Genomic DNA, 23,869 nt, shown 5'->3' with positions numbered 1-23,869 from the left:
TCTGGGCAAAGATTTTATGGAGAAGAATTCAAAAGCACAGGCAACCAAAGGGAAAATAGATCAAAGGGATTACATCAAGCTAAAAAGCTTCTGCACAGCAAAGGAAATAACAGAGTGAAAAGACGACCTACAGAAAGGGAGAAAATATTTGCAAACTATGCATCTAATGGTTATGCAAACCATTGTTATATACCAGAATATATAAGGAACTCAACTCAATGGCAAAAAGTCAAATAATTGGATTTAAAAGTTTGAATAGACATTTATCAAAAGAAGATATACAAATAGCCAACGGGTATATGAAAAAAAATGCTCAACATCACTAATTATCAGGGAAATGCAAGTCACAACCACGATGAGATACTATTTTACCCTAGTTAAAATGTCTATTATCAAAATGACCAAAAAAAAAAAAAAATAGCAGATAATGGCAAGGCTGTGGAAAGAGGATAACAGTGGTACACTGTTGAGAGGAATGTATATTAGTACAACCACTATGGAAAAGCAGTCTGAAGGTTCCTCAAAAAACTGAAAATAGAGCTACCATATGATCCAGCAATCCTGCTGCCGTGTCTATATCCAAAAGAAAGGAAATCACTATGTGGAAGAAATAGGTGCACTCCCGTGCGTATTGCAGCAAAACTCACAATAGCCAAGATGTGGAATCAACTGAAGTGGCAGTCAACAGATGAATGGATAATATACACAGTGGAATATTATTCAGCCATAAAAAAGGGATATCCTGTCATTTGCAGCAATATAGATGGAACTGGGGGTCATTATGTTAAGTGAAATAAGCCAGGCACAGAAAGACAAATATTGCATGTTCTCACTCATATGTGGGAACTTAAAAAATTGATCTCATGGAGGTAGAAAGTAGAAGAATGATTACCAGAGCTAGGAAGAGGGCATGGATGAAGAGAGGTTGGTTAATGGGCATAAACATACAGTTAGATAGAAGGAATCCATTTTAGTGTTTGATAGCACAGTAGGGTGACTAGTTAACAATAATTTAATGTGTATTTCAAAATAGCTAGAAGGAAAGATTTGGAACGTTCCCAACACAAAGAAATGCTAAATGTTTGAGGAGATGGATATCGTAATCACCCTGATTTGGTCATTACCTATTGTATGCTTGCATCAAAATATTGCATGTACTTCATAAATGTGTACAATTATGTATCAGTTTTTTAAAGTGTGTTTTTTAAAGGTAGATTTCTCTGGAGTGCCAGTATCTGGACCACTGGGAGACACTGTTACCTCTGTAGAGAGAGTAGCGAGATGGGGCTTGGGTTCTGGAGCAGCCTCTGCCTTTGGTTAGCCATCTGTCTTTGAGCATGTCTTTTCTAGCCTTCTGTTTATTTCTAAGGTGAGAAAATCAGATACCATGTCCTCTGAGAAGCCATGCAGTGCTTAAATGTGATATTTCATGTCTAGCGCTTGTCACAGTACCTGGCACACAGTGAATGCTCCGGCAATGTCTGACAGCTGCAAGGATGGTATTATCATCAGTCCTCTCCCAGATAACTGCAGCACTTCCTCCGTGGTGTTCCTGTTTCCACTCTTGCTTCCGTTTTCCACATAGTAGCCAGAGTGACCTTTGAAAAAACATAAATGGAACAAATGATAAAGCTTCTTTAACATAAAATGTATGATCACAATTGTGCAGTGAAGGATTAACTGGCCAGGTGTGGTGGCTCAGGCTTGCAGTCCCAGCACTTTGGGAGGCTGAGGCAGGTGGATCACTTGAGGTCAGGAGTTCAAGACCAGCCTGGCCAGCATGGCAAAACCTCATCTCTACTAAAAATACAAAAAGTTAGCTGGGCGTGGTGGTGGGCACCTGTAGTCCCAGCTACTTGGGAGGCCGAGGCAGGAGAATTGCTTGAACCTGGGAGGCGGAGGTTGCAGTGAGCTCTAATCGTGCCACTACACTCTAGCCTGGGTGACACAGTGAGACTTTGTCTCAAAACAATAATAATAATAACTCTCCCCAAAGAAGTGTTTGGTGGTTGCTCAGCCCCTGGGTGGTAACCTCTAAGCCTGGAATATCCTGCCTGATGAGATAAGGTGCCTTTGTTTATCTGGGGGCCTTGGGCTACCAAGATCGTGTATGCCAATTGATATGTGGCTTGGGGGACGATGGGCCACACGGTAGCAGCTCGACTTTTGGAGGGCCTAGAGACTAAGGTCAGCTACCTGGTCAATCAACCACACCCACACGACTGACTCCCAAGCAAAACCCAGACACCAAGGCTCACATGAGCTTCCCTGTTTGGCAGCAGTCCGTGTGTGTTGTCATGCATTGTGCTGGAACAGTTAAGCACTGTCCATGGAATTCCAATGGGAGAGACTCCTGGAAGCTTGTGCCTGCTGTCCCTTGGGCCTCTGTGCCTCTTCCCTCTGTGTCATTCTGTATTCTTTCTCTGCAACAAACCACAACCCCCAGCACTTTGGGAGGCCAAGGCAGGCAGATCATTTGAGGTCAGGAATTCCAGACCAGCCTGGCCAACATGGTGAAACCCCATCTCTACTAAAAATGCAAAACAAATTAGCTGGGCATGGTGGCAGGCACCTGTAATCCCAGTTACTCGGGAGGCTGAGGTAGGAGAATTGCTTGAACCTGGGAGGCAGCAGTTGCAGAGAGCTGAGGTCACGCCACTACATTGCAGTCTGGGTGACAGAGTGAGACTCCATCTCAAAAAATAAAAATAAAAATAAAAAATAGCCATGAATATAATCACTTCTGAGTTCTGCGAGCCCCTCTAACAAATCGTTGAACCTACAAGTGGCCGTGGGGACCCCTAAATTGCAATGCTTTTTACATTTTTTTTTTCGTTTTTGAGATGGAGTTTCGCTCTTGTTGCCCAGGTTGGAGTGCAATAGCGTGATCTCGGCTCACCGCAACCTCTGCCTCCCGGGTTCAAGCCATTCTCCTGCTTCCGTCTCCTGAGTAGCTGGGATTACAGGCATGTGCCACCACGCCAGCTAATTTTGTATTTTTAGTAGCGATGGGGTTTCTCCACATTGCTCAGGCTGGTCTCGGACTCCTGACCTCAGGTGATCTGCCCACTTTAGCCTCCCAAAGTGCTGAGATTACAGTCATGAGCCACCACGCCTGGCCTTGCAATACTTTAAGTTAAAAATCTAACAAAGACAGAGTCCTCACCCTTAATAAACAACCAACATGCACCTAATGTCTACCTGAAGACAACCTTGAGTAAGATATCCTTTAGAAAAATCTGATGAAAAACTTCCATTTTAAGATACGTGAAAGTGCTTTGCTTTAGTGAGTGCTAGCGTTCCCCCTATTTGAGACTTACAGATCGTTTACTACCCTGTTTAAAAGCCCAGTGGCTTCTTGGTACAGCGGGTATAAAATCCTAACTCCTTTTTGTAGTTTACAAAGTCCGAATGACCCTGCCCCTGCCCAACTCTCTGACCTTGTGTGGCATCACTTGCTCCTTTCCTCCATGCTCTGCCCACCTTGGCCTTTCTGCAGTTCTTCAGACAGGCCAAACTTCCTCCAGCCTTGGGGCCTTCGTGCGTGCTGTTTCCTCTGCAAGGAGAGCTGGCTCTGTGTTGTCCTTTCATGCCCAGCTTCTCCCAGGAAGTTTCTGGCCTTGAGAAAAATAGCCATCCCAACAGTCTCTATGACTTGGCACATGCCTCCATGGCCAGCTAATTTTTTTGTATTTTGGTAGAGACAGGGTTTCACCATGTTGCCCATGGCTGGTCTCAAACTCCTGAACTCAGGCAATCCACCTGTCTGAGCCTCCCAAAGTGCTAGGATTACAGGCGTGAGCCACCGCACCCAGCCAATTTTTGTATTTTTAGTGGAGATGGGGTTTTGTCATTTTGGCCAGACTGGTCTCGAACTCCTGACCTCAGGTGATCCGCCCGCTCAGCCTCCTAAAGTGCTGGGATTACAGGCGTGAGCCACCACACTCGGCCCATCAGTACCTTTCTGATCACTGAGGAGTTTTCAAGGCTGAGTCCTGGAGGCTGCTCCCAAAGCATCCCATTAACACTAGATGGCGTCAGAAACTGATCCGATGCACCAGCCAAGCCTTGAACTCCGGGTCCGGAGCTCATCAGGCCCAGAAACCACCATTTCCCTTACTTTTATTTTAAAATTAAGCAAAAACAGAGTATCAAATCTAAGTAACAGCTATGTAACCTCTTCCAATATATAAAATACTCCTTGGAGTTAATCTGGTGAAGGAAATCTATGATATGTGAAGTTATCTTTTTGAATGAATTTTAGCTATCTCTAATCTTTTTCTCTTAAAAAATATTTTTAGGCATATGAAAAAGTTTTACTATAATAAGCACCTACATGCCCGTCCCCCAGGCTAAGAAATCAAGAATATAGGCTCATGCCTGTAATCCCAGCATTTTGGGAGGCCGAGGCGGGTGGATCACCTGAGGTCAGGAGTTCAAAACCAGCATGGCCAACATGATAAAACCCTGTCTCTACTAAAAATACAAAAATTAGTTCAGCAAGGTGGTGTGCACCTGTAATCCCAGCTACTCGGGAGGCTGAGGCAGGAGAATCGCTTTAACCCAGGTGGTGGAGGTCGTAGTGAGCTGAGATCATGCCACTGCACTCCAGCCTGGGCAACAGAGCAAGACTGTGTCTCAAAAAAAAAAAAAAAAAGAAAAGAAAAGAAAAGAAAAAGAAATCAAGAATATAAATACAGTAGTCATCCCTCTGGGTATGTTTTTCCTTTCAAATTTCTCTCTCTCCCTGTTCCACATTTCCTACTCTGAAAAGACTAACTCTATGTGCATGTCCATTTATAGGATCCCTGAATAAATACCACAGATACACCAGAAATCCATTGTACAGCCATTGCCTCTCCACTGTGGGACAGACGTCAGGGGAGCCTCTCTTTTCAATGCGTTCTCTCAGTACTATTTAAATCTTTTTCATTAAAAAAGTAATATCCTATTCAAAATAGTAAATATATAAGCTTTGAAAATTGCCAGTCTGTATCTGGATTTTAAAGGGGTGGTTTCTTAAACCAGGCACAGTGGCTCACACCAATAATCTCATCACTTTGGGAGACCAAGGTGGGAGGATTTCTTGAGGCCAGAAATTTGAGACCAGCCTGGGCAACATAGTAAGACTCTGTCTCTACCAAAAGTTTAAAACTTAGCCGGGTGTGGTGGTGCAAGCCTGTGCACTTGGGAGGTGCACAGGAATGGGAGGCTGAGGCAGGATAGCTTGAGCACAGGAGTTCCAGGTTACAGTGAGCTGTGATGGTGCCACTGCACTCCAGCCGGGGCAACACAGCAAGACTCTATCTCAAAAAATAAATTATAAATAAATAAAAGAGTATTTCTAGGCCGGGCGCGGTGGCTCAAGCCTGTAATCCCAGCACTTTGGGAGGCCAAGATGGGATCACAAGGTCAGGAGATCGAGACCATCCTGGCTGACACGGTGAAACCCCGTCTCTACTAAAAAAAGTACAAAAAACTAGCCGGGCGAGGTGGCGGGCGCCTGTAGTCCCAGCTACTCAGGAGGCTGAGGCAGGAGAATGGCGTGAACCCAGGAGGCGGAGCTTGCAGTGAGCTGAGATCCGGCCACTGCACTCCAGCCTGGGCGACAGAGCGAGACTCCGTCTCAAAAAAAAAAAAAAAGAGTATTTCTTCTTCTCTTTTTTACCATCTGAAACCTCACTTGGTTTAAAATCCTTTTTCTTAAAACAAAACAAAAAAAAAACAGCTTTACTGAGACAAAATTCAGACACTATACAATTCACCTATTTAAAATGTATGAGTCGATGGTTTTTAGTGTAAAATTACTCTCTATTAGGGCTCATTTACTGTGAACCCTAAGAGATTCTGGGTTCTTCTCCTCCACAAAGGCACTCTGGCCCCCTAGGCTGGGCAGGTGTGAAGCCTCCACCTGCTTCCCTGCTTCCGTGGTCTTCCTTTTGAGCCCTCAATCCTCTCCCTCACATGCACACTGTCCCCCTCCCCTGCTGTGCAGAGAGAAAGATCTGATGAAATCTTCAGCAAACCACCAGGTGCGGTGGCTCATGCCTGTAATCCCAGCACTTTAGGAGGCGAAGGTGGCCAGATCACTTGAGCTCAGGAGTTTGAGACCAGCCTGGCCAAGATGGGGAAACCCCGTGTCTACTAAATATACAAAAAATTAGCTGGGGGTGATGGTATGTGCCTATCATCCCAGCTACTCGGGAGGCTGAGGCAGGAGAATCGCTTAAAACCTGGAGGTGGAGGTTGCAGTGAGGATGGTGAAACACCATCTCAAAAACAAACAAACAAACAAACAAAAAAACAGATTCAGCAAACCTAGGGGTGCTGTGAGGAACTCAGGTGTTATACTTGATAAGCTTCTGTATTGTTTGAAAATTCTACAAGTAGCATGTCTCCTATTTTAATTAAAAAATAGATTTGAAGTCTTATCTCTTCCCAGCATTTGTCAGTTCTAATCTGCGTATATGAAAAATACCAGGAGGAGTCAGAGGAAAGTGGAGCACCCATGCTTCCTGGAGGGCAAGCCCTGTCTCTTATTCTTATTTTTATTTGTTTATTTTCTTTGAGACAGGGTCTCATTCTGTCACCTAGGCTGGAGTGCAGTATCGTGATCACAGCTCACTACAGCCTCAGGCCTCCAAGGCTCAAGAGATGCTCCCACCTCGGCCTCACAAAGTGCTGTGGAATTATAGGCGTCAGCTACCGCACCTGGCCAGACCCTGTGCCTTAGGTCTTGAGTTTCCCAAATTTTCCTTTCTGCCTTCACTGATAATGGAAGCCCTCTCCATGCAATCATGCCCAGCACTGGCTATACCCCTGGGAGGGGCGCAGAGGCAGCCCACAGTTCCAGGGGAGGAGGCAGGTCCTGCTGGAAGGAAAAGTGACTTGTTCCAAGTCACAGAGCGGCAGAGCAAGTTTCTGCTGCAAGTGAGTGCCCTTGAGCGTGCCAAACAAGCTTTCCCTCACGTCTGGGTGTTGAGAGCAGCCGTCATTTGGGGCGCCTCCGTGGGCAGCCACCTTTGACAGGTTGCAGCCCAGGCCAGAAGGCAGGAGAATGCCGGAGAGAAAACGTCAGAGAGGACGCCAGGCCAGCTGGAGTCCTGCCTGCCTGTGGCCTGTTCCCCACCTGGAGACCCTCCCAAGCACCTCACATCCATGCACACACAGGACCCTCTCTAACCATTTTTATCACCTATTTCTCACTTCCTTTTTCAGCATTACATTCCCAGTGGCTCTTATTGTCCTTCGCAACCCCACTTGATGTTGAAAAGCTTTAAATCCATGTTAATGAAGCATAATAGTGATCCTAGGTGCTCATTAGGAAGTTATTGATTTGGGGTGTAAAATACTAATGTGTCTTTCAGGGCTATTTCTGTATGTCATTAGAACGCAGCTCACAGTGTTTCCTGATGTACCAACCACACCAAGACCTATTTTTCTTTCTGGGAAAACATTCAGTATTACCACTAGCATTACTTTTTTCCCCTTTTTTATTTTTATTGCATGTCCAGACACTCGATAATAGCTGATATAGGTTGGTCCTGTTAATGCATCAACTGTTTCCATTTTTTCAGAGTTTTTCCTGGTCCGCACAGATAGAGAGCTGTATTCTTACATTAGTATTCCACTGGCATGATGATCAGTGGTACAATCTAAAGCCATACACTCAATTGCTCCTGTCCAATTTTGTCTTTGATGAAATAGAAATGTAAAATGTTTTGGTGTGTCATTTTCCAAGCATTTCTCTTTTTTTTTTTTTCCAGAAATACATGTTATTGATAAGTGCAAGGTCAGAATAAGCAGTATTCTCCCTGGCTTCCAGCACTCCCACCAGGGGGCATCCAGGAGAAAAGGTCACCGTGCTCTTGGGAGCTTCTCTATGTGATGTCAATCAGCATGCACGCCTACTCTGAAGCCGCACAAGGCAGCCACAAAGCATGTATAGCTGGGACCCAAGATTGTGCCCAAAAGCATGTACAGCTGGGACCGCCGTCTGTGTCACCAAGTCTTTTCCTCTGAGCACACAGAGAGAGCACATTGCATCTAGAGAAATAAGAGATGTGGTCAAGTGCAGTGGCTCACGCCTGTAATCCCAGCACTTTGGGAAGCAGAGGCGGGTGAATCACTTGAGGTCGGGAGTTTGAGACCAGCCTGGCCAACATGGTGAAACCCCGTGTCTACTAAACATACAAAAATTAGCCGGGCGTGGTGGCACACACCTGTAGTCCCAGCTACTTGGAAGGCTGAGGCAGGAGAATAGCTTGAACCTGGAAGACAGAGGTTGCAGTGAGCCATGATCATGCCATTGCACTCTAACCTGGGTAACAAGAGCAAAACTCCATCTCAAAAAAAAAAAAGAAAAAAAAAAAAAGAGAGAGAGAGAAATAAGAGAGGAGTTCTGGCCAAGGAAATGTGGACAGAAGAGTGTGGGTGATGATTAGGGCCGGCCCCCAAAAACCTCTCGTGTGAGCGAAAAGAACAAGGAGTTTCACTCTTTTGTGACCAGTCAGCTGTGTACTCATTCAAAAAGTGTTAAGTTCCTTGTTTGTAATAGTGTCTTGCTCAATAATTTGAGAAACACTGGTTTAAACTTGTTTATTTATTGCAGAACTTCTCAGAGACTTCATTTATTTATATTTTGATTGATTGATTGATTTTTTGAGATGGATCTCACTCTGTTGCCCAAGCTGAAGTGCAGTGGGATGATATTGACTGACTGCAGCTTCTGCATCTCGGGTTCAAGCAATTCTCCTGCCTCAGCTTTCCAAGTAGCTGCGACCATGCCTAGCTAATTTTTGTATTTTTAGGAGAGATAGAGTTTCACCACGTTGGCCAGGCTGGTCTTGAACTCCTGACCTCAAACGATCTGCCTGCCTCAGGCTCCAAGAGTGCTGGGATTACAGACATGAGCCACTGTGCCCAGCAGGGGCATATTTTTGTAACAAATAGCCAGGTCTTAGCCCATCACAAACAGCCAAACTTCAGCTAATCAAGGCAGCCAACTGATCACATCATGCTCAAATAAGGCAAGTGCCTAGCAGTAGCCAATCAGGTGATTTCTCTGCTTTGCTTCTGTGTTCAGTCTGTAAAAGTTCACTGCTCACACTTACAGGTGGAGCCCTTGGAACCTCTTCTGCTTATGAGTACTGCCTGACTCATTAATTGTTAATTGTTCAAATCAACTGTTACATTTATTTTGTCTGAAGTTTTTCTTTTGACACATTGCATATTAGTATTTTCCAAAGCCTTCAAGGCCCTAGACTGAACCAGCTCAAGACAAATGTTGGGCAGCTGACACTGTGGCATTAAGCTCCAAGTGGCACTAAAGTAATCAAAGAAAAAAATAGATAAACTGGACTTCATCAAAATTTAAAATGTTTATACGTCAAAGAACACTATTAGGACAATAAAAAGACAACCCACAGCATGGGAGAAAATATTTGCAAACCGTACCTCTGATAAGGGACTAGTATCCAGAATATATAGAAGACTGTGACAGATCAGAAATAAAAAGACAAATAACCCAATTAAGAAATAAAATCTGGCTGGGTGCAGTGGCTCATGCCTGTAATCCCAGCACTTTGGGAGGCCGAGGTGGGTGAATCACTTGAGGTCAGGAGTTTGAGACCAGCCTGGCCAACATAGTGAAACCCCATATCTACTAAAAATACCAAAATTAACTGGGCATGGTTGTGGGTGCCTGTAATCCCAGCTGAGATTATAGGAGGTTGAGGCAGGAGAATCACTTGAACCTGGGAGCTGGAGGTTGCAGTGAACCGAGATCATGCCTCTGCACTCCAGCCTGGGCAACGGAGCAAGACGCCGTCTCAAAAAAAAAAAAAGAAGAGGAAAGGAAATAAAATCTTCATTGTCCAAAGAACATACACAAACGACCAAGAAGAACAGGAAAAGATGTTCAAGTCATTAGTCATTAGGGAAATGCTAATCAAGCCCACACTGAGATACTACTTCACACCCGCTAGGATTGCTGCACTGAAAAAAATGGACAATAATACGTGCCAGCAAAGATGTGAAGAAATTGAAACACTCATAAATTGCCATTGGGAATGTAAAACGATGCAGCTGCTTTGGAAGATAGTTTGTCAGTTCCTCAAAAAGTTAAACATAGAACTATCTTATGACTCAGCAATTCTCCTCCTAGGTATATAACCAAGAGAAATGAAAACATATGTCTATGCAAAAACGTGTATAGAAATGTCCACAACAGTATTGCTCGTCATAGCCAAAATGTAGAGACAGCCCAAATATCCATCAATCGATGAATGGATAAACAAAATGTGGAACAGCCTTACAATGACCAATGATTGGGCAATAAAAAGGAATGAAGTGCTGACACATGCTACAACATGTGAACCTCAGAACAATCCGCCAAGTGAAAGACACCAGACACATACAAAAGGAAGACACATATTGTATGGTCTCATTTGTGTGAAATGTCCAGAATAACAAATCTGTAGAAACATAAAGTATATTAATGATTGCCAGGAGCTGGGGAAAGAGGTGAATGGAGAGCGGCTGCTAACGGGTACTTGGTTTCTTTTCGGGGTGACAAAAATATTTTGGAATTAGATAGTAGTGATGGTTGTACAACTTCGTGAACGTACTAAAAACCACTGAATTGCATTTATGGCTGTAATTGTAAAAGGGTGAACTTAATGGTACATGAATCACATCTCAATGATAATAATTTTTAAAATCATTAGAATAAATGGGGCACCAGAGCCACTGCCCATTTATTCTAATGACTTTAACGATTTATGCCTGTAATCCCAGCATTTTGGGAGGCCAAGGTGGGAGCATTGCTTGAGGCCAAGAGTTCAAGACCAGCCTGGCAACATAGCAGGACTACATCTCTAAAAATAAAACTAAAATTTCAGGCTGGATATGGCAGCTCATGCCTATAATTCCAGCACTTCGGGAGGCTGAGGTGGGAGGATTGCTTGAGCCCAGGGATTGGAGGCCAGCCTGAGCAATGGCAAGACCCCATCTCTACAAAAAAATTTAAAAATTAGCTAGGTATGGTGATGCACTCCTGTGATCCCAGCTACTCAGGAGACTGGCTGCAGCAGGAGGCGGATCACTTAAGTCTAGGAGGCTTCAGTGAGCCTTGATTGTTCCACTGCACTCCACCCTGGGCGACAGAGCGAGACCTTGTCAAAAAAAAAAAAAAAAAAAAAGGAAGGAAGGAAGGAAGGAAAAAAGAAATAAATAATAAAATTTTAGCCAGAGGCAAGAAATTGAAAAAAAAATTAATAAAGTAAATGGCAAGTAGGATGGCCATTAACACTGGCTTGCACACAGGACTCTTCATATAACTGGCAAAATATAAAATGGCTTCGAGATGAAAAAGCAAAGCAAAATCAAAGCACCATTGCTCCGCTGCACCAATTGTTTTTGTTTTTGTTTTTGCTTTTGAGACGGAGTCTCGCTCTGTCACCCAGGCTAGAGTGCAGTGGCACGATTTCAGCTCACTGCAAGCTCCGCCTCCCAGGTTCACACCATTCTCCTGTCTCAGCCTCCCAAATAACTGGGGCCACAGGCGCCCGCCACCATGCCCAGCTAATTTTTGTATTTTTAGTAGAGATGGGGTTTCACCATATTGGTCAGGCTGGTCTTGAACTCCTGACCTTAGGTGATCCACCTGCCTTGGCCTCCCAAAGTGCTGGGATTACAGGCATGAGCCACCGTGCCCGGCCTAATTTAAACTTTTATCTAAACTCTTTAATATTTTTGCTGTGAAATCGCTAGATTCAGAAAGTTAGTAAAGAAAACTGGAGAAGGAGAACTACAGAATAGTAGGGAAGTGTTTCCTCTATGCAAACCAGGAGAAAAAACACATCAATTATTTCGAGCAGATCTTTGGGAGCGTGCGCAACCTATACCGTTCAGCAATAAATTGCAGAAAAATGGTGACATGAAAGACAATTCTGAAAAATGCAAACATTGTCATTTAGAGCCGGACAATGTTGACCATTATCTGAGACCCATGCTCATGGAAAAGAGCAACAGTGACAAGTCCACCACCCGTTTGTTTTCTGAAATCCCCCCACGCTTTTGTGTTCCAGTAAAGTGCCAACCCTAATCACCAAGAACAGTCCTTCCCCATGTGCTTAGATAAGACTTGCTGTCTATTCTTTCTCATAATGCTGTGGGCCTCGTGGATTACTCAGGGCTACCTGCCTTTATAAAACCCAGACCCCTTGTCCACATTGAGGCATTCCTCATTAGTGAGTGACTCCATGTTGCAACAGCCTAAATAAAATCTTCTTAATTGTCCAGTGCATTTTGTCTTTCACCATCATGTAATACAATACATCCTTTATTTTGAACATAAAGAAAGAGGTGTACAGTTTCTCTTACTAGACAATCTGTTCTTTCTGTCCCCACAAAGAAAATATTGAAAAAATATTTTAAAAATGTCCCTTTGGAGGGATGCCAAATATTCACCAGCTGAGGGTACCCACAGCTGGAGTTGCCCTGACCAGCTCTCTCAGATAAGAACTGTGCCACAGCCTTCTTTGAATGAAAATTCAGCCCCTTGTGGTGACCAATCAAGGGAGTTTTTCTTTTATTTTTTAAAGCAAAACCTCTCCAAGGGCATGACAGTTTTACATTTCTAGAGAAACCATCATTAATCCAATGCCCAAAGCTGGTTCTTCTCTCCCAGAGCTCCTCAAATACCAAACATCTAACTTTGTTCAGTTTTTTTGGATATTAAGTGGAAGTGTGCATGTGTAGAACCGGTTTTATGCCAGGTGATCAGCTTTTTCGTATCATTAATACATCTGATTTCTGATTTATTTTAATACAGTGACCACTCTATGCGTGTAACTTCAAGCCATTATAATAAATCATGGATGGTAAAAATACTCTGAGATGATCACAATTGAATAGCACATTGAACTTTCTCAGCAGGAACACTGTGGATAATGCATGCTTCCGTCTGTCAATGGGGTACATCACTGAATTGTCTGATACTTTCATGTAGCTGTTCCATTCCGGGATTCTTCCATAATCTGCTGGGCAGCCTCAGGCGCTCAACCTCAGGATTTCCCAGAATCTTTTTTTTTTTTTTTTTTTTTGAGATGGAGTCTCGCTCTGTCGTCCAGGCTGGAGTGCAGTGGCCGGATCTCAGCTCACTGCAAGCTCCGCCTCCCGCGTTCACGCCATTCTCCTGCCTCAGCCTCCCGAGTAGCTGGGACTACAGGTGCCCGCCACCTCGCCCGGCTAGTTTTTTGTATTTTTTAGTAGAGACGGGGTTTCACCATGTTAGCCAGGATGGTCTCGATCTCCTGACCCCGTGATCCGCCCATCTCGGCCTCCCAAAGTGCTGGGATTACAGGCTTGAGCCACTGCGCCCGGCCCCCAGAATCATTTTTCTTTCCCCCATACTGAACCACTGGGGTTTGGGGAGTACGAAATGCTACAATATTGTACATGCATGGTAAGTTCTTCTGTTACCCATCCAAAGGGGATCCAGTTGCACCCTGGGCTGGGGCAAAGGGATCTGGAGGTTGAGCTTTATCAAAGAAGCGGCTGAATCTGGAAAATCAGGGCCAAGAATAAAAGTGTGATTCATCCTGGAAACTGCCTGGGGTCCTCCCTCTTAGTGGGTACAGGATACAGCTTCAGGCTTGTCTAACAACACCTGTTCCAATGGTCGGAGTAGACAGCACACTGACTGCCACAGTCCTGCGGTCTGAAGTTTCCATTTTGCTGGTACTTTGGGGCAGGAGAGCCAACTCCCTTAGCATCAAGTTACTGCATGCTTACCATGGAATGTTTGTGCTGTTGCAGAGGGAAAAAGCGAACTTTGCCCAGTGTCTCACCTATGAGTGCTATGAATGAGATGTTGCTTGGTGTAGCAGGGAGATATCTGAGCTGAGAGAGCTCAGCTCTGGTCTTCAGCTGTCAGTTTGGGGTTGTATGTTATTCTGTTTTCATGCTGCTGGTAAAGACATACGCGAGACTGAGCAACTTACAAAAGAAAGAGGTTTAATTGGACTTACGGTTTCACATGGCTGGGGAAACCTCACAATCCATGGCAAAAGGAAAGGAGGAACAAGTCACATCTTATGTGCAGGCAAAAAAATCAGAGAGCTTGTACAGGGAAATGCCACTTTTTAAAAACCATCAGATCTTGTGAGACTTATTCACTATCAAAGAAACAGCTGAATCTGGAAAATCGGGGCCAAGAATAAAAGTGTGATTCATCTCATAAGACTTATTCACTGTCAGGAGAATAGCTTGCCCCCATCTATCTCATCCCCATCTTGTCCCCACTATCAGAAAGGACTTGCCTCCATGATTCAATTACCTGCCACCAGGTCCCTTTCACAACATGTGGGAATTTAAGATGAGGTTTGGATGGGGACACAGCCAGACCATATCAGATTGGGAGACTTTGGACAAGTCATCCCTTTCCTTCCACCTGTCTTTCTTCATCTATAAAATAAAGGAACTGGATCAAATGAGCTAGGAAGCTCCTTCTAAACCTAGCTCTTTTTTTTTTTTTTTTTTTTTTTTTTTTTTGACAGAGACTCACTCTGTCGCCCGGGCTGGAGTGCAATGGCGTGATCTCGGCTCACTGCCAACCTCCACCTCCTAGGTTCAAGCAATTCTCCTGCCTCAGCCTCCTGAGTACCTGGGACTATAGGCGCGCACCACCACGCCTGGCTAATTTTTGTATTTTTAGTAGAGATGGCATTTCACCATGTTGGTCAGGCTGGTCTTGAACTCCTGACCTCAAGTGACCCACCTGCCTCGACCTCCCAAAGTTCTGGGATCACAGGCGTGAGCCACCGCATCCCCCAGGCTAAATCTAGCTTTTGCTCATCCATCTTTTTGAAAATGATGCAAAAAGTTTAGTTGATAATGAACTAACAGCATTCTGTCTTGTCTTGTCTTTTTTCACGGACAGGGTCCGTCTGGCTATGTTGTACAGGCTGGCCTCCAACTCCTGAGCTCAAGCCATCCTCCTGCCTCAGCCTTCTGAGTCGCTGAGACTACAGGTAACAGAGTTCTTTCTGATATTAGGGTTAATAGTGGGCCTGGATGTTTCTAGTGAAACCGCTTATCATTTTTTCACAACATATATATTGAGCATTTACTAGGCACTTGATAAAACAGTGAGGAAAATAAAGATTCCTACCCCACGTGGAACTTACATGCTAGCAGAAAAATGCAGACGCTAAACAATAAACACCATAAAAACAAGCTTCTGTAACAGGCAACAGATAATTTGGATAATTTCAGCAAAAGTGCCTAGCCAAGTGGAAACCCCAAACCAGTCTACTATGGAAATTGATTTGAATGCTTTGAATATTTTCATTGCTTTCTTTAACCAACTAACCAGATGGCCCAGCTGTGGGAAGAGGATGGGGCTGGCCAAGAAGCTTGGATTCTTGCCTTAATTACGAGTTTAGTTTGTTAGTAAATAACCAAATCAAGCTGGGTTAAGCAAAAAGGGGGAATTTATGCTAAGAATCCAAGACTGAAAGCTGGACTCAGAACAGAGACTAGGATACCAGGGGTGCACACTTGTAGAAGGCACAACAGGTTTGTACAAGGGCAGGCCGACACCCAAGGGGAAGACATCAGTTCAGTGTTTAGGGGCTCCACCAGCCTGGTGGGCTCTCCACAGGGGCTGAAACAGCCCTGGACACCTCCAGGGGTCTGGGTGTCCTTCTTCTCCCCAGGCCAGGAGTCCTTCCACCACATCACACCAGGGACATTCAAACAGCTGATATTCCACATTAAGTACATTTCGCTATTTATTATTATTATTTTTGAGACAGAGTCTCGCTCTGTCACCCAGGCTGGAGTGTAGCGGCACGATCTCCGCTCACTGCAGCCTACACCTCCCAGGTTCAAGCAATTCTCCTGTCTCGGCCTTCCAAGTAGCTGAGATTACATGTGCCACCATGCCTGGTTAATTTTTTGTGTTTTTAGTAGAGACGGGGTTTCACCATATTGGTCAGGCTGGTCTCGAACTCCTGACCTCAAGTGATCCACCCACACTGGCCTCCCAGAGTGCTGGGATTACAGGCGTGAGCCACCAAACCCAGCCATTTCACTATTTTTAAAGTTAGAGTTGTTATTATTTGGTTTTATAAATGAATATTAATTTGACTTTGCCATTTTTCTCTTTATATTTGGGGGTCAAAAAATTTTATTTCCAGGATTCAAACATGGTTTCTTTTTTTTTAAATAGGATCTCACTCTGTCACCTAGGCTGAAAGGCAGTGGCATGACCATGCTCACTGCAGCCTCAATTTCCTGGGTTCAAGCAATCCTCCCTCCTCAGCCACCCAAGAAGCTGGGACCATAGGTACATGCCACCATGCCTCGCTTATTTTAAAATTTTTGTAGAGATAGGGGGGTCTCACTACATTGCCCAGGCTGGTCTTGAACTCCTGGGCTCAAGCCTTCCTCCTGCCTCAGCTTCGCAGAGCGCTGGGATTACAGACATGAGCCACTGCGCCCAGCCTCAACCATTTTTGAGAGCCCTGGAACTCATACAGGCTCCGGGCCCAGTGTGGCTGGCTCTGAACCTGCCTCTCTCCCAGAGCCTGGAGCTCAGCACACCTGAAACCTTCAGCCAACCCATTCTGATTGCTTCCTGCACCGAAGGGCCTCAGCTGAAATCCATCTCACTGTGGTCTCCGATGGTCAGATTTGATAAAGGGGCCACGTAGGAACCTGAGCCACCTGGGGGATGGCTGTGAATCTCAAAGCAGACACACGTTCTCCATTAGCGGCCCTCCGAGGAGCCCAATTTCAGCAGAATCATTAAAAGTTGATGATTCTGCAAACGTCTTTTTGTCTGCTGTGGGGTGGCGGAAGCAGGGAAGTGTAGTTTTCCTCTGAAATGATGAAGCCCTAGGCAAAGAAAGACAGTAAGACAATTCCATACTTAACCTTAGAGTGACTGTGAAATTCAACACTGAAGACTTTTAAGAGAGATTCAGGAGGAGAGGAGAGCTCGGGTCACCACTGAAGTACTTAAAGGTCAAGAGCTGGGGGAAAAAAACCTCAAGAACTGCATTCAAATTAAATCAGAAGGCTGGGCACGGCGGCTCATGCCTGTAATCCCAGCACTTTGGGAGGACGAGGCGGGCAGATCAGGAGGTCGAGATATCGAGACCATCCTGGCCAACATGGTGAAACCCCGTCTCTACTAAAAAAATACAAAAATTAGCTGGGCGTGGTGGCAAGTGCCTGTAATCCCAGCTACTTGGGAGGCTGAGGCAGGAGAATTGCTTGAACCAGGGAGTTGGAGGTTGCAGTGAGCTGAGGTCGTGCCACTGCACTCCAGCCTGGCGACAGAGCAAGACTCCATCTCAATAAATAAATAAATAAAATCAGAGTGCAGAAGACCAGGGCTTAGCAGCATTATTATTATTTTTTTTTCCTCAAGAATTGAACCAGTCTCACTGTTTAGGCTTTGAGAGTTGTTTTGAGACATTGAAGAACATCATCATGTGTGAGGGCATCCTCCTCATCCAGCCCTGGCTGGGCTGGGGTGCAGCATCTCCTCTCAGGAGGCCCTCAGCCCCACTTGGGGAGAACTACAAGCTGCAGAACTGCAAAAGGCCCTAGATACACAGATAAGTGAGCAACACGACTGAGGGGCTGCAAGCCCCTTGTAGTCAGAATTTGTGCTTAAGCTGAGCCGGAGCTCCTGTTTCCTGATCCCCACCTGAGCTTTGCACTGACCACCCAAAACATACATGTAAGTTGATTCATTTGGGAAAACTAGAGGCTGGGCATGGTGTCTCATGCCTGTAACCCCAGCACTTTGGAAGGCTGAGCTGGGAGGATCTCTCCAGACCAGCCTGGGCAACATGGTGAGACCCGTCTCTGCAAAAAAGTTTAAGAAATTAGCCGGGTGCCATGGCAGGCACCGATGGTCTCAGCTATTCAGGAGGCTGAGGAAGAATTGCTTGAGCCCAGGAGGTGGAGGCTGCAGTGAGCCATGTTTGCACCACAGCACTCCAGCCTGGGTGACAGAGCAAAACCTTGTCTCAAAGAAAAAGAAAAGAAAAAAAAAAAAACCGTAAGTCCTTTCTTTCTTTCCTTCTTTTCTTTCTTCTTTTCTTTCTTTCTTTCCTTTCTTTCTTTCCTTCCTTTCTTTCTTTTTTTGATGAGGTCGTGCTCTGTCTCCCAGGCTGGAGTGCAGTGATGCAATCACAGTATCGCACCCTTGAACACCTGGGTTCAAGCCATCCTCCTGCCTTGGTCTCCCTGAGTAGCTGGGACCACAGGTATGAGCCACCATGCCCAGCTAACTTTTTTTTTTTCAGAGATGGGGTCTCACTATGTTGTCCAGGCTGGTCTTGAACTCCTAATCTCAAACAATCCTCCTTCCTTGGCCTCCCCAAAGTGCTAGAACTACAGGACGAGCCACCTCACCCAACCTAGAAGTGATTTCTAAATTCTGAATAATATTTCTACAATTAATTAATTTGCTAACACAAATACTAGTTTAGAAACATAGTACTTAAAGTTGACTGTTTTTCTTTTCCATAAAAGTACAGTTTATGCTCAGTGGGTTTTGCCTGTTGACCTATTTCTCTCTGGTTATTTGTCACAGACCCACAGTTGATTAACGTCACCACCGGACCTGGGAAAAATGGCTTATGGGCAGTTTCACGTCATAAAATCTTCTTGCTATTATTAAACAGAAAAAAACGCCCGTGAGCTCAAAGAAGGAGAGTGCTGTTCATGAGGTTGGAGGCATTTTGCAATGGGTAGGTCATAGCCGTATGAAATGTTTGCTTCCTCTGTTTCTCTTCAGCTCTTTCCCTGGGCAGTTCTGTGTGTGCCATGCTAATTGTCCTCCCCTGAGAGGAGAAGCTCTAGGGCTCAGGAATGTCTCAGCTTGACATGGGAGGTGTCAGAATAAGGCTGTTCTTGTCCTTCCCTGTGCCCTGAGCATGTGGCCGCATGCCCTCCTCTCTTTTATGGAGTAAAAGAGCTGCGTGTGTGGTGACAAGGACACCTTGGGAACAGGAGGCTTTGATTCCACTCTCTGTTCGCCACAGACCACCAGGTCACCTTGGCAACCCCCTTAGCTTGCATTACTGTTAACTCCGCAGAAGCTGGAAGTGAAGCCGAAGAGGTTCCTATTTCACACGCCAGCCGGCTCAGTGGGGGCAGGGGTGGGGGCGGGAGTGGGAGTGGGAGGGAAAACCTGGGGTTTGATAGCTTCCCACGGTGGGAACCACCACCCCTGACAGGAATCTACCACACTGGAAAACACCTGTGTTCCAGCCCTTCCGTGGAGTCTGACTGCCCTTTCCTCCCTCCTACTTTTTTTTTTTTTTTTTTTTTTTAAGACGAGTGTTGCTCTGTCGCCCAGGGTGGACTGAAGCGGTGCAGTCTCAGCTCACTGCAACCTCTGCTTCCCAGGTTCAAGCAATTCTCCTGCCTCAGCCTCCTGAGTAGCTGGGACTACAGGTGTGTGCCACCACACCCGGTTAATTTTTGTATTTTTAATAGAGATGGAGTTTTGCCATGTTGGCCAGACTGGTCTTGAACTCCTGACCTCAAGTGATCCACCCACTTCGGCCTCCCAAAGTGCCGGGATTACAGGCTGAACCACCGTGCTCAGCCGCCTCCTCCTATTTCTCTGAGTATAGAAACGGAGGGGACTGAGACTAGAGGGAAAAGGGATAACGGAACTTCAATGACTTAAAAGCTGTAACTCCTGTCTCCCTAAAACACATAAAACTAAACTGTAACCCGATTGCCTCAGAACCACTTATTCAAGGCTTCTTGGGTTCATTGTTCCTCCAGACTGCAGTCATTCATATTGGCTCAGAATAAACCTCTTTAAAATATCTTACAGGATTTGGTTTTTCTCTTAACACAGGAGATAGCATCAGATCCCACAGGTTGAGGGCTCAGTCCCCAAAACTGCCCCCTCACCTTCAGACACCAGTGGCAAGTCTGAGCATCTGGAACTTCTGACCAACTGGCTTCAAGCTGGGGTTCCTACAACCCTGTCTTTGAGTTCAATTAATTTAATAGAGTGGCTCACAGAACTCAGGGAAACACTTATGTTTACTGGTTTATTATAAAGGATATTACAAAGGATATAGATGAAGAGATGCATAGTACAAGGTATAAGGGAAGGGGCAAGGGGCTTCCATACCCTCCCCAGGGCACCACCCTCCAGGAACCTTCATGTGTTCAACTTTCTGGAAACCCTCTGAACCCTCCTGTCCTCCTGGGTTTTTATGGAGGCTTCATTACATAGGCATGATTGATTAAACCATTAGCCATTGATGATCAACTTAACCTTCAGCCCCTCTCCCCTTCCTGGAGGTTAGGGGTAGGGCTGAAAGTCCCAACCCTCTAATCCTGCCTTGGTCTTTCCAGTGAGCGGCCCCATCCCTAATAGTGAGCTGTCAGTCATCATTAACACACAAAAAGATAGCACTCAGGAGATTTCAAGGATTTTAGGAGTTGTATGCCAGAAAATGGGATAAAGGCCAAATATATATTTCACAATATCACAGAGGGTAAACAGTTAAAGTGATTCATGTGATGTCAGTGACTGGAGTCAAAAGCTAGACTGCTGCAACCAACAAGCCTTAACATGTGATAGTTCAAGGCAGACACTTTGTTTCTCTCACTGATAGTCCAGTGCAGGAGTTCTAGGTCAGTAGAACTCTGCTCCACACAGTCACTCAGGGGCCCAGGCTCCTGGTAGCCCTGCCATCTCTCCTACTTGGCATCTAGAGGGGCTCTGATTAGTACTATCCCTGCCAGAAGGAAGGAGGCAAAGGGCATGGAGAGGCTTTACACACATGAGGGGCTTTACACACCAGGCCTGGAATAGGGACCTATCTTTCATTTCTACTTCCACTGGCAAGCATTTGATCTCATGGCCACTCCAGACTACAAGGGAGGCTGGAAAATGGACTCCAGCCTTGAGTCCAGGTAGAAAGGAGGGCCAGTTTTTGTTGGACAGCCAGCAGTCTCTGCCCTGATGGCTTTATCCAAATGGAAACATTTGAAAGGAAAACTAGATCTCAGAGTTCAGTTTAACTCTCACATGTCCAGGATCTCTCAGACTTCCCAAAGCTGCCAGTAGGGGCCAGGCTTTCATTCTGAGGATTGCCCCCTCTCCCAGCTTCCACGGATTCTAGAGCAGGGAATCAGAAGCCATAGGACCACATTCGAGGTTTATTCTTTGGATCAAGTATGAGCATCTGTGGCTTTATTTTTAAAGCTAAGTACTTCTTTTTCTGGATGGGTATTGGGGTAAATTGTGCTAGATATGCAGTTAAAGAAAGTACACTCAAGAAATAGATTTCCAGCCAGGCGTGGTGGCTTGCGCCTGTAATCCAAGCACTTTGGGAGACTGAGATGGGAGGATAGCTTGAAGCTGCAAGTTTGTGACCAGCCTGGGCAACATAGTAAGACCTCATCTTTACAAGAAATAAAAATATTAGCCAGGCATGGTGGCACACACCTGTAGTCCCAGCTACTGAGGAAGCTGAAGCAGGATGATCCCTTGAGCCCAGAAATTTGGGGCTGCAGTGAGCTAGGATTGCACCATGGCATGCCGGCAGAAAAAAAAAAAAAAAAATTCCATTAATAATGTTAAATGTTTTCTTACAGTTGTTGTGGAAGATAAAGCCCAGCCTGGCATATGCTCTTTCAAAGGAAGTTCTCAGGAATATCCTGTATATGGCACCAGACCTCAGACAATTCAGGTAGACAAAAACCCTCATGTGTATCAACCTACATAATGCTAGAAAAAAATCTTGAATATTCAAGGTCAGAGTATTTTTTAGAGGGTTTCTGTTTTTCCCTTATTTACAAGTTTGGCTTTTTCCTGATGTTCTATCAGTGACTAGAAATTGTATTAGTCCCTTCTCATGCTGCTATAAGGACATACCCAAGACTGGGTGACTTATAAAGGAAAAAGGTTTAATTGGCTCACAGTTCTGCATGGCTGTGGAGGCCTCAGGAAACTTACAATCATGGTGGAAGGGGAAGCAAACACGTCCTTCTTTTGTTTGTTTTGTTTGTTCTCTCGTGAGAACAAACTCAGTATCATAAGAACAGCATGGGGAAACCACCCCCATGATTCAATTACCTCCACCATGTCCCTCCCATGACATGTGGGGATTAGGGGATTACAATTCAAGATGAGATTTGGGTGGGGAGGAAGCCAAACCACATCAGAGATCAATTTTGACTGTTGGAATTTTGGTGACATAGCAGAAGAATGACACTTTTGGACAAGTCTGGGGTTACATCTAGATATTATTTCCAAATTGCACATTATTTCAGGGACTTGTGACCCCTAATATTTTGGCTTAAGATATGGTTAAGAAGTGGCTTAATTTATAGTACTATGCACCTGGCTTCTATCATAAAACTCCATTAAAACCACAGTCTTGACGATTTTCAACTAGTCAGCCTCCATATATCAGGGGATGGATTGCCCAGGCTGTGGGTTGTCTGACTTTTGAAAACTAAAAATAAAATTCTAAGTCCCCAGCCATCTGGGGATCCTTCCTCTCGACGAAGGGCATTCTGGAGTTAACCTGAAAAACTAGTTCAGGCCATGATGGAAAGGAGGGGTCAGATATACCTCATTATACCCTCCTCCCTTATGGAGTTCAGGCACAGCTGACCAGCATTATCACAAAAACAGATCCTAAGACTGATAAAACAGACTTTTTGTAGTGATAAGAGATATCAAATTTCAGCCTAACTCTAGTATAGCATCACAAGACAGATAAGAGGCCCTGAAAGAAATTGAAGTATTTTACCCCCAAATTATGTTTCTTTGCCATATCTTGAAATAATCCTGCAAAGCTGTCTCTTGTGGGGAAAATCTACGTTCTGAAGAGAATCCCCTTTCTTTTCCAGGCCTCTTTCTTGATCCAGGAGAGAATCAACTCTGATAAGAAACATCTACAATCTATTCTCTCTGAAGCCTGCTACCTGGAAGCTTCTTTTGTGTAATGGGAACCTTGGTTCCCATTTAAGGGGAACCATTTAGGGGTCTCCACAACCCCTTATCTTAACCCAGACATTCCCTTCTATTGATTCTAGATTTTTAGATAATAACCTCTTTCTACCAATTGCGAATCAGAAAGTCTTTGAATCCCCCTGTGACCTGAAAGCCCCACCTTGCTTCGAGTTGTCCTGTCTTTCCAGACCAAATCAGTGTACATATTACGTGTATTGATTGATGTCATATGTTTTCCTAAAATGTTTGAAACCAAGCTGTAGCCCGACCACCTTGGGCATATGTCCTCAGGATCTCCTAAGGGCTGTGTCACAGGCTATTGATCACTCATATTTGGCTCAGAATAAATCCGCAAATATTTTACAGACTTTGACTCTTTTTGTCGACACTTTATTTCTCTATTTTTTCCCTGTGAGGCCATTTTGTGGGTTTTTTTTGTTTTGTTTTTTGGTTTTTGGTTTTTTTTGGTGTGCTTCACACACATGGAGACCAGGAAAGGCAAGATTACGGAAAATCAGTTCCAACTAGAGGTGTTGCTCATCAGTGGTGAAACATGAGGACAAGGAGGCTGGATCTAATGCTTAAATCACATCCTTGCACTATCCTCTGCACCTGCAGCGTGCTCTAACTTGCGAGTTGCAGCTGTGGTCAGAGCAGCTGTTTTAGGTAAAGGAGTGAGTTTGCTCTGCCTGGTCAGATACTCTCCTGCCCTTTTATCTGTTGAAAAACGCTTTGAAGACCTCATGGGAGAGGTAAAAACACTCAGGTGTAAAAGATTTCTAAGGTTTACTAAATAAAAGCCTTCTCAGAGCCAACTGCTTGTAATCCCTGATGCCTCAAGCAGAA

General features: G+C 44.9%; 1 long non-coding RNA gene across 2 annotated transcripts in view; it reads left to right on the top strand.

The window, feature by feature from the left end:
- Positions 1–23,371, top strand: part of LOC103241133 (uncharacterized) — a 75,970-nt gene extending 52,599 nt beyond the window's left edge. The window contains exons 2-5 of one of the 2 annotated variants that reach the window (XR_012095448.1): positions 14,945–15,035; positions 18,620–18,776; positions 21,658–21,752; positions 22,921–23,371. This is a non-coding gene — a long non-coding RNA (uncharacterized lncRNA). Of the gene's footprint in view, positions 1–14,627; positions 15,036–18,619; positions 18,777–21,657; positions 21,753–22,920 lie in introns of those variants that run through there. The other variant, XR_500307.3, reaches the window with a different exon arrangement.
- The last annotated feature ends 498 nt before the right edge of the window (positions 23,372–23,869 follow it).

This window comes from Chlorocebus sabaeus, chromosome 14, assembly GCF_047675955.1.
Source record: "Chlorocebus sabaeus isolate Y175 chromosome 14, mChlSab1.0.hap1, whole genome shotgun sequence".
NCBI lineage: Eukaryota > Metazoa > Chordata > Mammalia > Primates > Cercopithecidae > Chlorocebus > Chlorocebus sabaeus.
The sequence above is the reverse complement of the archived record's forward strand: the minus strand, read 5'-3'. Positions and strand labels throughout refer to the sequence as shown.